At 50.2% G+C, this 16,602-nt stretch overlaps 1 non-coding gene across 1 annotated transcript; it reads right to left on the bottom strand.

Moving 5' to 3' along the window:
• Positions 1 to 13,905: 13,905 nt before the first annotated feature.
• On the bottom strand, positions 13,906 to 14,039 carry LOC111761962 (small nucleolar RNA SNORA70). The gene has a single exon (XR_002795184.2). It is a non-coding gene; the product is annotated as a small nucleolar RNA SNORA70 (small nucleolar RNA).
• Positions 14,040 to 16,602: the final 2,563 nt, after the last annotated feature.

Genomic DNA, 16,602 nt, shown 5'->3' with positions numbered 1-16,602 from the left:
GAGGATTTGTCTTTGGAGAAATGGTGGTGGGGAAATCGTTTGTATTGGGTTCATTCCTTCGTGATCATGAAGTTGAAAGAAGAGCGTTTCTCCTCAGAGTCGGTGTGTGGGCGGTAGGACCCGGTCGTTGCGGCCACAGCCAAACCTTGTCCGCACTATGAGCCCTTTTCCAGGCGACCAATTTGGCACCTGAAATAACTCCTTCTTCCAGTTCCCTTGTCTTGATCTGCTCGCCCATATCCTTTGCTTTTAAAGAAGGGTAGGCTGGAGGAAGCAGTTGCAGAGAGCTTTACAGACGGCAGGACTTGAGTGAGTCAGGAGGGCAGGGACAGAGCCTAGAAGAGTGGCAGGGGAGAGCGCAAAACCCACTCCACACGGTCCAAAGAGGGCTGGACTGGCTGGCAAGTCTGCCATGGTGTGCTTGTTTTGAAAATGCAAATTTGTTGCAGTGCGGTTGGCATGCTGGAGAACACTGGGAGCGGAACATGAATTTCAAGTTGGTTTATGGGTGGTTTTGCCCAGCAGAATCCAGCTGTATAGGAGTACACAAAGTGAGCCTAGCCCACGAGGACAGTGCCCGGTGGTGCAGCGTCCACTGAGCGGGAACCCGCCTGCTCCCATCGCAGTCCCTCGAGCTGTAGCTCTCCCGGGTGCCTGGGCCCCGGGCCCCATGCTCCCGCAAGCTTCTCTTCCTTGCAGCTTGTCTTGTGTATTTACTGGCTCTCCTCTGTCCTGTCCCCCTCTCTGTTTCTCATTGGCTCCTCTCTGCACAGGTTGGTGGGGTGGGAACTGGGTGGAGGGCTGGTGGGATTCCACAGGCAAGCACAGGTCGTTTCCAAGATGACGGGCAGCAGTCACTGTAGGGTTTCTGTGTTCCTTAACTGCCTTACTATATAAAGCTGTGCTGCCGTTGTGTGTCCTTAGCAGGGTTTTTGAGTGTCAAGCACCCACCCCACGTGTCCATAAACCCTGTGGTTTTTGTTGTGTGGTTTTGCATGGCACGGTGACTTTGAGAAGGCATATATTGCACTACAGGAGAGCTGATAGCACTGTGAACAGGAGAGCCTACTGTAGATGTTTGGGGATGCCAGGGCCAGTTTGGCCTGTGCCTAATCCCCAGAGCTCAGTGAGCCTGGGCGTAGCGGAGCCTTCTCCCCGCACTAGTGGGAGGTTGGGGGCGCCCAAGGTTGGACAGGCCTGGTCTAGGTGTCTCCCTGCACCCCACTTGCCTTTAGGGTGCAGGGCGTGGGAGGCTGGAGGGAAGGCACTAAGCAGAAAGGCTCCTGCCTTTGGTCTGACTCCGGGCAGGGTCACGGCTTGACCAGAGGAGGAAGAAAATGCCCCAGGGGAGCACAGGATGGAGGATCAAATGGGCGCGAGTCTTTACAGAGCCCACCTCCTTGGAGTGGGGATGGGACCCCATCCTGGACCTCCTGTGGAACTTGTTGACTGAGAGAAGCCGCTGAGCTGAGGATGTCAGCCTGGACCGGGGAGAGCCTGCCTGAGAACAAACCCCGGAAAGCAGGGCCCGAGAGGCAGCAGCAAAGGCTGTCTTGGGAGCATCTGAGTGCCTGGAGCCGACTGCCCACGGGCCTCGGGTGAGCCAGCTGGAGTGGGATTTCTGATCCTTGGAAAGCAGTGGTTGTGAACGATGGTCACTCGTCTCCAAACAGCTCTAAGGTAATTACTGGAAAGACTTCTTGTCAGAGGTTATGTGTCGGTGGGCCTCAAGCATCCCAGCCCTGCCCTGCCGCAGAGGGCCCCGCACAGCTCCCCAGCGAGACTCTCGGGCGCTGCGGGAACACTTCCACAGCAGCCGAGCCCTGGGGAGAGCAGCGCCTCCACTGTCGGGCAGCTCTGGCTTTACCTCGAGACCTAGCCGCCGCCTCGGGCCGTCTGCCACTGGGTCAGAGCTCTCCAAGGTCTTGAGGCAGTGCTCACGTGCCCCCAAGCTTTTCCCAGGCTTTATGTCACCGGCAGCTTCACCTGTTTTAAACCCACCACACACACACGCACGCACGCACGCACGCACGCATTTTTATTTGAAACAAATTCATATGTATGGAAAATTCGGAAGAATATCTTGTACAGCCTTCCCCTGCACTGGCTGGTTCTTATCTTTCTATGTGTGTTTTTCTTTTTGTATCTACTTTCTCATAACCATTTGAAAGTAAGTTGCAAACTTGATATTTCACCCAGAACCCTTGAGCATGTATGTTCTTTCTGGAAGCCTGGGGACGTTCTACCTAGCCCCAGTTCCCTTGGCACACAGGTGAGGAACAGCGGTGTCATTCCGTGCCGTGTGGAAGTACTGGATGTCAGGAGCAGTAGTCTCCCTCGGTTGTGTATGGGTACAGGCAGAGATGTCAACCTGTCACCTGTCCTCACAGCGTCAGCGTGGGCTTGTGTTGAGCCAGCGGTCAGCCGATAAGAGCTTCCATCGGAACACTCCTTTCATGCTTTGAGGTCTAATCCTCTGTGTCCTCCTGTGGACACGTGGACGGGGAAGCAGCACAAGAGGGTGCTGGGGATTGAGTCTCGCTCCATCCCTGGTGCTGTGGGTGTAGACACGTTTGTAAGTAGGACCTTTGAAGCTGTTAGTTAAGGTGCCCGAACAGAATGAGGCTGGTATCTTTTTAGGCCCAGGAGATGGGACACAGGAGAAGCCATGGCGAGCAGAACATGAAAGAAAAAGTGGCCTCTGCCATGTGCATTGCCGTGTGATTGAAAAGCCAAGGAACCCCAAAGATGGACAGCCAGAAGAAACAGACCCCCAGGGGAGGCAGCCTGGCCTCACACTGAGCCGATCAGTTCCTGTTGTTGAGCCACCCCAGGGTGTGGTGTTTGTTTTAGCAGCTGGGCAACTAATACAGGGGTTAAGTCATGTTCTTACTTGAAGTCACACAGAAAGTAACTGAATCAGGACGTAGGCCTGTATCTGACCTCTCCAAAGACCGCTAGCAGCATGCCGTGAAACGTAGATTAGGTTCTTATAAATGCTGTCGTGCTAGATTCCTTCCCAAGTCGGTTGACTCATTTTGAAACTTGGATCATTAGGTTTTTTTTGCCTGTCCCTGATAAATTTTGGGTGGCTTATCCACCACTACCACCCTGCCCCCACCTCAGTTTCATCATTCAGTGTAATAGTTGCCTGAGCTTTTTTTTTCTCTTCTGGATTGTTTGAGGTGCTCTTCCTATGTGTATCTGAAGCAGGAAGAGCTTTGCTCTCCTGAAAACCTCAGCAAGTGTATGCCGCCACTGCTGACAGCTGATCGTAAAGGAACAAGGTGGGTTTTCCTACAGACAGCTTGAAAACATTTTCTAAACAAAAATATTAGACAGTAATCAGTGTTTATACCCAACACAGTGGGATAGAAGTCTGAAATTTCTCAAAATGAAAATATTCTTCATAAAATCTGAGACCTGGAAACCTCTAGAAAATTAGCTGAACTCTAGAGTGTGGATGGAAGGGGTCTTGATATAAAATATACTTCTTCCTACATCATCAGTGGGTACTTGATAGAACATCAGTCAAAAAGAGCCCCAAGCCAAACACACAGTTGCTTTAATAACCTTATGGTTGATTCCAGTCCACAAATGTACTTTTAACAACTTGTAAATTAAATTTGTCATCCATGTTTTAAGGGCCTAATCAAGGGAGGCTGATGTAGCTCAGGGATTGAGTGCCGGCTTCCCACGTAAAGGGCCTAATCAAACCTAAAAAGTCAGGATGAATGTTTGAAAGGAGTAAAATTGAATGTTTTTACGGTCAACACATTTAATCCTATGACTGCCGTGTGTGTGTGTGTATTATGCCTCGAGGGACAGAAAGTGACAACATGGCTGAGAGGAGTTACTGAGCCTGTGTCTTTGTCCTCATCTGTGAGGGAAATACAACAAAAGGGTTGTCAAGAGGAAGTAACGCATTGAGAATGGTGCCAGGGCTGCTGTGACGGGCACCACCCCGTGCTGGCTCACAGCGGGCACCTGCATGTCCAGCCGGAAACTGGCAGGCCGCGCTGCCCCCGTGCTGATGGTTCTCCTTGCTTGCACCTTTGCCTTGCCCCTGGCAAGCTAGCTCCGGGTCTCGGGCCTCTCTTGGAAGGCCGCATCATTCCGATTAAGACTTGCCCTCCTGGGAAGCGGATGTGGCTCGACTGATAGAGCGTCCGCCTATCATATAGGAAGCCCAGGGGTCAAACCCAGGGCCTCTTGGTGCACATGGTGAGCTGGCCCATGTGCAGTGCTGCTGTGCACAATGTGAGCCATGCCACGCAGGGGTGTCCCCCACGTAAGGGTGTCCCACACTCAAGGAATGCACCCTGCAAGGAGAGCCACCCTGCGTGAACAGTGCAGCCCGCCCAGGAGTGGCACCGCACACTCACAGGGCTGATGCAGCAAGATAATGCAACCAAAAGAGACACAGATTCCCGGTGCCACTGACAAGAATAGAAGCAGACACAAGAACACACGGTGAGTGGACACAGCAGACAAGGGGGGGCGGGGAGAGGAGAGAAATAAAATCTTAAAAAAAAAAAAGACTTGCCCTCTTCCGCTGGCCCACACCTGAGGAGACTCCTGGAGGACTGCACAAAAGAGTCCACACCCGGACCGCGCATTCCAAGGTCTTGTTTGTAAGTGGGCTCACACTCAGACGCATGAGATGAAGATTTGTGGGGCTCATGATCGAATCCCCAACGACACAGTGTTTTCGCTGTTTTATTTTCTCCTGATAATATTCCTAGGTCAGGGTTCTTAACAGATGAGTTTGAATTGAAATAAATTAAGAAAACGTTATTCTTGCGGGGAGGTGTTGGTGCAGATGGGATATATTTTTGAAATAATATGGAGTACGGTGTGGACTTAGTTGGGGGTCCATGGTTTTCACCTGGCTGGCAAAGGGGTCCGTGGAACAAGAGATTAAGAACCCCTGCTTTATTGGGGGTGGATGTAGCTCGGGTGAGCGCCTGCTTCCTGTGTACAAGGCTCTGGCTTCATTCCCTGGTATCTCCTTAAAAAAAAAAAAAGGAATGATAATCCCTATCCCAGCTACTTTATGAGATGAAATGAGTTCATTGATGTGAAAACATGAAAGTGCTCAATAAAGCTAAGACATACTAGCATACGTCAGCCATGACCCATTAGCGTGATTTGTTAGTGCAGACTCAGGTACTGTAAGGGGTGGCATTGTGGCTCCAGAATTCCAGGTTCCGCCTGGACCCTCACCAACCTTAACTTGGAATACGCGTGTTTGCAGATATAACTGAGGTAAGAATCTTGAGAAGAGATCACCTGGATTAGGGGGAGCCCTGACTCCAGTGACGAGTGTCCTTATAAAAGGAAAGGGAGACAGGCACAGAGGGGGAGCCACGGGGGCAGAGATGGAATTGATGCAGCTACAAGCCAAGGCGCACCAAGGGTTGCGCAGCCACAGAAGCTGGGACAGGCACGGACGGATTCCCTCCCTAAGTCTCCAGAAGGAACCAACCCTGCCAGCACCTCGGTATCAGACTTCCGGCCTCCAAACAGTGAGTTCCTGTCATTTTCAACCACCAAAAAGAAAACAACCCGGCTGTAGATAAACTAGTTCCCTAATGTCCTTCCAAAAATGTGGAGCCCAGAACTGGCACCACTCCACGTGCCCTGGGAGAGTGCTGTGAGGGCGGGGCCAGGCTGGCTGGCCACCTGTACCGGGCCTGGTGCGCGGCGTATGGGAACCTCATGCTTTTTAATGTAACGCTCTTTGTCATCTATTTAATTTTTAAAAAGTGTAAAAAAATAAAATAGTTCTAAACCATTCCCTAAAAAAGTAAAATAAAAGGCAAATATGACAGAATTTTTTTCTGAATTGGCAGCAAAGTGCTTGGCATGACAAAAAAGGTATGTAAGTGTAAGATTTTTTAAATTTAAATTTTTAAAATTAACAGTAAAGTTTACTTTTTCAAGGTATACAGTTCTGTGAATTAACACATATGTTATCTTCTGTAACTCCTCCACTTACCTGGGTACAGAAGAGTTCTCATTCCCCCCAGCTCCCTCCTGCTGCCCCTTGTAGTCTGTAGGCATGCTGCCCACACTGCCACTGGCCACCTGTCACGATAGTTTTAGCCTTTTGAGAATGCCGTTTAAATGGAATCGTGCAGTTGTGGACTTTTAAACTTAGGAGGCCTGGGGATTGAACCCAGGACCTCATACGTGGGAAGCAGGCCCTCAACCACTGAGCTACATCCACTCCCCAATGAGAGTTGGTTTTTTCATGTTTGTTTTGTTTTTAGGAGGTGCCAGGGATTGAACCAGTACCTTGTACATGGGAAGCAGGTGCTCAACCACTTGAGCTATATCCACTCACCTGCCTGTATCTGTAGTTCATTCTTTTTCATATTCTTCAATGTGTATGTGTCTATGTATAGATGGACGGGTGGACGGTCGCACTGCAGTTTGTCAATCCATTCACCTATTGAAGGATATTTGAGTTGCCTCAGCAATTGTGAATGGGGCTGCTGTAAACAATTACATAGATTTTTGCCTGAGCATAAGTTTGATTTCTCTAGAATGAACACCAATTGAGGAGTATTGCTGGGTTATATTTTAAGTATATGTTTAACATTTGTTTTTTTTTTTTAAGATTATTTTATTTATTTCTCCCCCCTGCCCCACTGTTTGCTCTTTCTGTCCATTTGCTGTGTGTTGTGTGTATGCTTATATCCTCATTAGGTGGCTCCGGGAACCGATCCTGGGACCTTCCGGACTGGGAAAGAGAAAATCAATCTCTTGTGCCACCTCAGGTCCCTGATCTGCTGCATCTCTTATCATCTCTCCTCTATGTCTCTCTTTGTTGCATCACCTTGCTGCACCAGCTCTCCGTGTGGGCCGGCACTCCTGTGTAGGGCAGCACTCCATGTGGGCCAGCACTCTGCATGGACCAGCTCGCCTTCACCAGGAGAACCTGGGCATCGAACCCTGGACCTCCTGTATGGTAGACGGGAGCCCAGTTGCTTGAGCCACATCCGCTTCCCTATGTTTAACTTTATGAGAAACTGCCACACTGTTTCCCAGAATGGCTGTACCATTTTGCATTCCCACCAGCAAACTATAAATTTTTGCTAGCACTTGCTATTATCAGTATTTGTTATTTTAATGGTGTCTCATCATGATGTGGTTGTAATTGTGGACAAATTGGACAGTTTAATTTAAATGTCCAAACTGTATAATGAGAGCTTCCAGAATTTTATTTGGCATCAGCATCAAACCAATTGGTTTGTAACTCTGGACCTTAAACCCCATCTTTAAAAAGTCCTACTGCCCTTGAGCCACCCCGGCCTGCGGCCTCTTCAGCCTCAGCCTTCGCCCAGGAGGGCCTTGCTCACCCGCGCTGGCCGTGATGCGTCTAGGGGACTCTCGGAAGAAACTTCTTCAGTCTCAGTGTCAGGAGTAGGACTCTCAGGCATGCGTTTTTGTTTTTGCCTCACTTCTGGATCTACTTTATGGCTCTGCCCTTGTTTTTTTTTTCTTTTTTTCACTCGATTTGATTTTGCTTTTCTTCCTGCTCTTACTTTCTAAATACATGCCCAAATTCTTGTAGGCTCCTTTAATTGGTCTCTTGGAACAGGGAAGCGTTTAAATCGACACAAGCTCTAGGCCCACTTCCAGTTCCCACAGGCAAGTGATCTGAGTCTCGGCCTGCGGTTCCGTGGAAATCTGGACTCATTTGAAAAGTTTGGGTGATGGGAGAGAAAGAAAGCGCACTCTTCTGGGATGCAAGCTCCCCTTTTATATGTTTCCATAAGAAGCTAAGGACATGGCTAACCAAGGAGAAGCTGGGGGCCAAGGTGGGGTCTCCTCGCGCCGCCGGGCTGGTCAGCCTGCGCCATGCGACCCGGCTCCGTGGGCTCAAACCCCACTGGCCAGGACCGGCGCTGCCTGGCCTCGGGGTCTCCCCAGGCACCCGAAGACAGATGTGCCTGTGTTCCAGGAAAAGCCCGCTGGGATGAGTGGCGCTTCCGCCCTGGCCAGCGTCCTCCCCACTGTGGACATGCCCCACGGGAGGCCACCACGCCGTCGAGGTGGGTGTTCACATGGCTGGTGGTGGCCTGTGGCCACCTCCCCAGAACACCAGGGGCTCCCGGTGAGCGGGCAGTTTCTCCTGTGTGCACTCTGCTTGTGCGTGCCTCAGGTTGCATCTCCTAGACAGGTCCGTACCAATATCTGGACAAATGTATAATACTGGAAGGCACCTCAGAGGCCAAGTCCAAACCTCTCGTTTTATAAATGACACGCAGAAAGGTCAGGATTTGTCCCAAGCCACACGCCCAGCCCTGCCGAGGCCAGGTCTAGAGTCTTGGACCCCAGGGAGCAGGTGCATTTTCCATTCCACGGTGCAACTTCTTGGCAAAGCTTTTGAGGAAATCTTTAAAATTCATAATGAGCAAGCTGGAAAACATCTGACACACCACCCCCGCCTGCTCCAAGCAGACGCCCTAGAAGAGGGGACATCTGCCGAGACCTCACTTGAAGGGACGTAGGGGCGCTGCCTGGCCGTCACCCGTCCCGCGGCCTCGCGCGGCAGCAGCAGGGGATAGGGCTGCACCCCCGCCACCCATCGCCCATGGGCGCCTCGCCGGCTTCGCCGCGGCTGCTCGGGTTTCACGGCTTGTACAAACGGCAGCACCAGGTGGTGGCACCAGCAGCCCTCCCGCCTCGAGGCCTAAGGCGGGCACTGGGAGCAGAGGGGGTGGTGGGGGTGGTGGGGAGCAGGGGCCCTACTGCGCCGTGGGCAAGCAGGGGGCTTGCGAGTGTGCGCACGTGTGCGCGGGTGTGCACGTGCTTGGGGGGTCCACCCTCCCGCCTTTCCGCTCTGGGCAGTCGAGCTCCCCGGGGTGGGCCGTGGGCTGGCACCAGCAGGTGGCCCGGGCTGCAGGCTGCCGTGGCTCCTGCATTTCCTGGGTGATTCGTGGTGTTTTGCCCACATCAGACCTCGGAAAGAAGGGCCCTGGGGCCACAAGCGGCGCAGGTTTGCTGAGGGCCACGTGCTGAGGACTCGAGGGACTGGCTAAGGTGACTCTGAGCCGGACGCTCAGATGGCCCAGTCCCGCAGCAGCGCAGCCATGTCCTGTGCGGGGTGGCTGGCGGCCTGCCAGCTAGCTGGACACTGCAGGAAAGAAATCTGGAAGAAAATAAGGCCCTCCTGACTGCAGAAGAAAAGAATTTATTCTCAGTCTTGCAAGAGAGGCGCACAACCAGAAAACGTGGCCGCCACTCCAAACAAAGGAAAATGACCCCATTTATCCCGCTAAGCCTGGCACGCAAGCCCTTCCTCTGTTTCTCTTTAGACTGGCTGCTTCGGAGGTTAGAGCCCATTCGAGAGGCCTAAGTGTCCCGCGCAGGTCCCCCGGTTTTTAGTTAGCAGCTTTCCCCATCCCATTCCAACCCTTTCGGCTTTTACCCACTCCTTTGTTACCAGATTTTGCCTAGGTTCTTGATTGTGCTGCAGAAATGACTTTCAAGGGCGCGTCAGGTGAGTTAGGCCAGTAATTTATTATTCAGGTAGGGAGGGACGAGGAATGGGAGAAAATGACAGATCAGGGGGCCCAGGTAGAGGGGAAGGGGCTGAAAAGGGATAAAGCGGGCTGATTCACAGACTACGATCCCCCATTATAGATGATAAGCGCCCAGGGCTTGCTTGTGTGCAGAACCATGTCGGGGGGCACGGGGAGAGCAGGGCAAAGAAGGCAGGAGCAGGGCAGCACGGGCACCGGGACAGGGCGAAGGCAAGAGCAGGGCTCCAAAGGCGGGAGAGCGCTCAGGCCGCGGGCCTGCTCAGTGAGCCACTGGTTATCCCGCCCCTTTGCTAGGGGCGGGGGAGGAGGCCCGCTGCTTGCTGTTTTGATTGATGACCCCCCCCCACTAGGCCCCCGGGAGGGCCCAGGGATAGTCCTTGGGAAATATCCGGGGCTTCTCCTGGCCTCTGGAGGAAATCTTGTTCTGAGGGGCAGGATCTTGTTCTGAGGGGCAGCCACCTCGGGGCTGTTGATGTCCACGTGGACCCTGCCAGGTTCCAGATCCATCTGTGGATTCCCTATCCCACTAGCCGGCTTCACTTTTGCCAAATAAGGAATGGAATTTAGTGCTGAATTGGTATTGACTTAGCTCTTTCTCGGGCATCCTTTTTACCGGCTTAGGACTGGCTTCAGCTGCTTTCCTTCATTCCTGCTTAACCTGGGAGTGGGAGACTTGAGGCAGTAGGCTGCCAGCTTACATTAATTAATATTCTCTTCCTCCCTGCTTTATATTACCTTTAGGTGAAAACTAAACTGATGCCCGGCTCTTACAACACTCCTTTGGTTTTGCCTTTGCATTCTTTTGTTTTTCAAAGTAATAATTGTATGATCAAACAGATAATGCACTTATACACTTATTCTATTCATAAAAATATAAAGAAAAAATGATCCCTAACCCTTTTAGCCGAGAGGATTGGTATAGGACTTTTCTGTACTTACATCAGCACATAACTTTTTTTAAAAATAAAAGTATGTTTTGCACATCATTTAAAAAGTCAAGCAGTTCTTGCGAGATTGACAGCGTTGGCGTTTACCTCCAGGTCTCCAAATCCTGGGCTTAAGTTGCCACACCTTGATTTTTCCTCTAGGCATCATATGAAGATTTCTCTTTCTTCCCCTGCCACTCCCTCCACCCTTCCCATCCCCACATCCTCCCCAAATAGTTAGATCTCATTTCAGTTACGTCATTGTTTAGCACTTACATTGTTATCCCCTTGGAAATGTTACTCACCAGTGTTTCTTCTCCCCACCCCCGATGTTTTTGCTGTCTGTGTCCATTTGCTGTGTGATCTTCTGTACCTGTTTCTCTTTTTGTGTTCTCTTCTTTCTCATCTAGGAGTCACCGGGATTCGATCCTGGGGACCTCTGATGTGGAGAGAGTTTTCCTGTCAATTGCACCACCTCAGTTCCTGGTCTCTGCTGCTCTTCACCTTGACTCTCCCCTTTGTCTCCCCTTTGTTGCATCATCATCTTGCTGCATCACTCACTTGTGCAGGCACTCGGCTCAGCACATGGGTGCTGGCTCACCGCGTGGGTGCTGGCTTGCCACATGGGCACTCACGTGGGCGCTCAGCTCACCGTGTGGGCACTGGCTTGCTGCCACGGGTATGCACTCGTCTTCTTTTTCACCAGGAGGCCCAGGGATTGAACCCAGGTCCTCCCATATGGTGGGCGGAGGCCCTATCACTTGAGTCACATCAGCTTCCCTTGCACAACTTCTTGTTTTCCTGGAGTTAATCCTGTTTTTCATTTGCTTAGTCTGTTGTGTTCTTATCACTAATTCAGCTGCCCCCGCCTTGCTAACCGGTGATCTCGCCTTGGATATTTAGAGGCAGTGGGCTCCCGGGGGTGGGCGGAGGTGCTGGGCTTGCTGCTCGGCTGTGCTCCCAGGCCCTCGCCATCCGCCATTCTTTCCACATCTCCCTCTCAGTGCTTCTCCTCATTGATCACCAGAGGAGAAAGGGTACATGGAAGGCAAAAAAATGTATCCACATGTTGGATAGTCCAGCTGAGCGCAGAATACCAGCTGGACGTCGTCTCCCCTTAGAGTTTTGGCGGAGTCTGAGGCTGCTCTTGCTCCCCATCTTCAGTCTGGTCTGTACCCCACTCCGAGCTCCGAGCTCGCTCCCGGTGTCCCAAGGCTGTTTTGACCCCCTACACTGTGACCGGCCCGACGAGCGCGTAAGTCCACACCCTCCAGTTCTAGGGAACGTTCTTCACTTAGTGCATTTTCCCTCCTCTCTTTTGGCCCTTCTATTATTCACGTGTTCAATCACTTGGACTTGTCTTCTCACTGTACCTGTTTTCTGTTTTCAGCCCTTCATCTTTTTGCTCTACCTTCTGGAAGTTTCCCTTGTCTTTATCATCCAACCCAGGTATTGAGTTTTTAATTTCTGCTTCTTAAATTATTATTATTTATTTATTTCTCTCCCCTTTCCCATCCCACCCCCGGTTGTCTGCTCTCTCTGTCCATTCGCTGTGTGTTCTTCTGTGTCCACTTGTGTCAGCGGCACCCGGAATCTGTGTCTCATTTTGTTGTGTCATCTTGCTGCATCAGCTCTCCGTGTGTGCGGCGCCATTCCTGGGCAGGCTGTGCTTTTTTTTGCACTGGGTGGCACTCCTTACAGGGCACACTCCTTGCGCGTGGGGCTCCCCTACGCGGGGGAGGCACTCCTTGTGCTCATCAGCGCTGCGCGTGGGCCAGCTCCACACGGGTCAAGGAGGCCTGGGATTTGAACCCTGGGCCTCCCATGTGGTAGGTGGATCCCCTATCCGTTGAGCCAAGTCCACTTCTCTGCTTCTTTAAATTTTTAATACCCAAGAGATCTTTTTGTTTTCCGAGTGTCCCCTCCTGTGGTAACCCTTCTTGTGTTAGGGGGGCTGAATCTCCCCGGCTAAGGACGGGGGTGATTTTGTTGGTGTTCTTTTCTTCCTACACCGTGCTTCCTCCAAGCCGTCTTCCTGTGAAGCTGCTGTCTGGCATGGGGGCAGCTTTCCTTGCGTGGCTAAAAGCCGTGGGCTGTGGGTTCACGGAGAGGCTGATGCGTGCTCTGGGCTCGTGAGTGTTGGGAGTTGCTGTGGGTTTCACCAACCTTCAGCCAGCTCTTACCGCTGTCCCTCTCCTCGCCTCACTTTGTCCCCACTTACCCTGCGCCCTTTGGGGCTTCTGGATTGGCTCTAGGCTTCTCCCACTGCTGGCTGGGAATTCAATTGTTCCCCCCTGTGTTATCTACCATTTTGTCCATCTGTTCTCTGGTTTCCAAAATATTTTTTTTTTGTATTCTCCTTTTTCTTTCATCATGTGGGTGTTTCCTTAAATTTGGTTTCTTTTTCTGTTATTTTAAATGGGGTTTCAGGAGGGAGAAAAGTGAACATGTATTTTCAGTCTGTCATTTCACCTGGGTCCTCACAGTTTTGTTCGTTTCTTTAGCAGTAGTGGTGTATCCCCCCATCTTCAGCAGTGTAATTTAAGTACAAGAAATCGTCTCTACTTCAAGTGCACGGTGAAGGCAATATTGCCACGTGTTGACACTGTGACGTCATCATCACCATCAAGGTCATGAGGATTTCATTTTCCAAGTGTGCCTGTGGCCTTTGCAGTCCTCTCGGCTCCTCCCTCCCATCCTCGGCAGCCACTGATCTACTTCCTGGCATTGTAGCTTATTCATTTTCTAGAATTTTACGTAAATGGAATTTTTTATGGCTTCTTTCATTCAGCATAATGATGTTGAATTCCTCCATGCTGCGTTTATCTCGTTGCGTGGAGGGACTCTGGTTTGTTCGTTTCCCCGCGGTGGGCGTGTGGAATGCTGTGAACAGTCGCGTTTGTCTCCGTGTGGACTTTGCTGTCAGGTTTTTTAGGTACATGCCCAGGAGTGGAGTGTCGGGGTCATGGTAGTAGTATGTTCAATTTTTATTTATTTATTTTTAGACGGCCAGGAAGTCATTTATGGGAGGGCACAGGTCGGGTGAGGGCAAGGCTGGCACAGCCCTCACGCATGCAGGGCCTGCCACGTGCCCGAGGGCCACGACGGGGCATGCATTTCACCCAGCCGTCCAGGATGAGGTGCCTTGGCCACCACGTCTTCGAATTCATCAGCATTGAACTGGTGAAGCCCCACTTCCCGGAGATGTGGATTCTCTGGCCTCCAGGGAACTTGAACTTGGCCTTGCGCAGCACCTCAATCACAGGCTCCTTGCTCTGCAGCTTGGTGTGGATGGACATGACGACCTGGCCGATGCGGCCCCGGCCACGGCCCCTGAGGCTTTCCAAAGGCTCCTCGCATACCCGCCTGGAGCCTACACTGGGGATGGCACGAGGTCACAGGCGGGACCAGCAACAGGCAAGGGCTGTGTCAGAGGCCCCTTAGGGCCACGCGTATAAGCACCGGCCACTGGCACTACCAAGGGGTCTGCCAGCTGCAGCCACTGCACACCGGGCCCCCACGGCGAGAGGGAGCTGGTCGGCTTAATTGGCTGCAGTTGTTCAAATATTTTTAAGTTAATGCCGACCCGTTTTCCAAAACAGTTGCCCTGTTCGACAGCTTCCTGCGCAGTGTGGGAGAGTTCCAGTTGTTCAGCCTCCTTGGCAGATCTTGCTACGGCCAGTCTTCTTGACGCTACCAATCTAATGGTTGTAAAATGGTTTCGATGTGCATTTCCCTAATGGCTAATCATGTCAAGCATCTTTTCTTCTACTTTTTGGCCATTCATAATCTTCTATGAGATATCATTTGAAATCTTTTGCTCTTTTTATTGGATTGTTTGTCTTTTTCTTATTACATTGTAAGAGTATTTATATTTTTCTCCTTTTAAAAAATTGAGATATGATTCACATGCCAAAAAAATTAACCCTAAATTTTAAAGCGCACATACATGTAAGTACCATAGGTGGCCTTTTGTGACTGGCTTCTCTCACTCATGTTCTCAGGGTTCATCCGAGTTGGAGCAGGAATGAGCACTTTATTTTTTTTTTATGGTATGATAATATTCCTTGTAAGTATATCAGTCAGCCAAGGGGTGCTGATGCAAAATACCAGAAATCGGTTGCCTTTTATAGAGGATATTTATTTGGGGTAGGAGCTTACAGATACGAGGCCATAAAGCATAAGTTACTTCCCTCCCCAAAGGCTATTTCCACATGTTGGAGCAAAATAGCTGCCGACGCCTGCGAGGGTTCAGGCTTCCTGGGTTCCTCTCTTCCTGGGGTTCATTTCTCTCTGGGCTCAGCTCCTCTGTTTTCTCCACAAGGTCAGCTGTAGACTATCAGGTGACCAGCTCGGACTCTCTCCCCTGGGCTTCTGCCGTGTGTAAGGAGCCGTCTCTTCTCCTCTATGTTCTTCTCCTTGGCGTTTACTTCCTGAGCTCCAGCTCAAAACTCCAGCATCAAACACTTCAACTCTGTCCTTTGCCGTGCCTTTTTTTCTGTGAGTCCCCACCCACCAAGGGACAGGGACGCAATACCCTGCTGATGTGGCCCAATCAAAGCCCTAATCATAATTTAATCACGCCCAGGTACAGACCAGGTGACAAACCCATTTTCTATTTTTGGACTTCATGAACCATATCTGCTACACTATGCATAGTCCACAGTTTGATTATCCATTTATCAGTTGATGGATATTTGGGTTGTTTCCACTTTTTGGCTGCTATGAACATTGGCATACAAGTTTTTGTGTGAACACATTTCAGTTCCCTTGGGAATATACCTAGCTGTGGAATTGCTGGATTAAATTTAGTTTAACTTTTTGAGGACCTGCCACAGTCTTCCAAAAGAGCTGCACTATTTTACATTCCCACCAGCAATATAGGAGGGTTCCAATTTCTCTATATCTGCTCCAACCATTGTTATTATATATATTTTTAATAAGATTTATTTCTCCCTCCTCTCCCTGCCCCTGTTGTTTTTGCGCTTGCTGTCTGCTTTCTGTGGCCACTTGCAGTGTATTCATCTGTGTCTGCTTGTCTTCTCTTTAGGCAGTATCAGGAACCGATCCTGGGACCTTCTGGAGTGGGAGAGAGGTGCTCAATCTCTTGTACCACCTCAGCTCCCTGGTCTGCTGCATCTCTTATTGCCTCTCCTCTGTGTCTCTTTTTGCCGCATCATCTTGCTGTGCCAGCTCTCTGCTCGGGCCAGCTTGACTTTACCAGGAGGCCCCAGAATCAAACCCTGGACCTTCTATATCGTAGATGGGGGCCCAATCACTCGAGCCACATCTGCTTCCCCATCTTTTTTTATTCTAGCCTCCTACTGGGTATGAAATGATATCTCATTGTGGATTTGATTTGCATTTCTTTAATGACTGATGATTGAACATCCTTTCATGTGCTTATTGGCTACTAGCCTATCTTCTTTGGAAGAATATTCAAATCCTTTTCTCATTTTTAAATTGGATTGTCTTTTTATTGTTGAGTTGTGTATTTATATATTTTGGATCCCAGTCCTCTGATATATGTATTGTGAATATTTTCTCCCTCTTGGTGACTTTTTTTTTTTTAATGATGTCTTTCTGAAGCAAAGATTTTTAACTTAAATGAAGCCCAATTTATTAACTTTTTTCTCACGTTTTGTACATTTTTGTTCTGTCCAAGAAATCTTTGCCTAAGCCAAGGATGCAAATATTTTCTCCTATGTTTTCATTTTAATGTTTTAGGTTTAACATCTAGATCTGTGATCCCATTCAAGTTAAAAAAATTTTTTTAGAGGAGGTACAAGGGATTAAACCCAGGACCTCAGACATGGGAAACAGATGCTCAACCACTGAGCTGCATCTGCTCCCCTCGTTAATTTTTTTTTAATGTCAATTCTTCCCAATGGGATCTTTTTTTTTGTTTTTTAGATTTATTTTTATTTCTTCCCACCCTGTCCCCATCCCCCCCGTTGTCTGCTCTCTGTGTCCATTCGCTGTGTATTCTTCTTTGTCTGCTTGTATTCTTATTAGGTGGCTCTGGGAACCGATCCTGTGACCTTCCAGCGTGGGAGAGAGGCGATTACTCTCTTGCGCCACCTCAGCTGCCTGTTCTGCCACGTCTTCTTATTTTCTCT

Source organism: Dasypus novemcinctus, chromosome 17, assembly GCF_030445035.2.
Source record: "Dasypus novemcinctus isolate mDasNov1 chromosome 17, mDasNov1.1.hap2, whole genome shotgun sequence".
In the NCBI taxonomy this organism is placed as follows: Eukaryota; Metazoa; Chordata; class Mammalia; order Cingulata; family Dasypodidae; genus Dasypus; species Dasypus novemcinctus.
The sequence above is the reverse complement of the archived record's forward strand: the minus strand, read 5'-3'. Positions and strand labels throughout refer to the sequence as shown.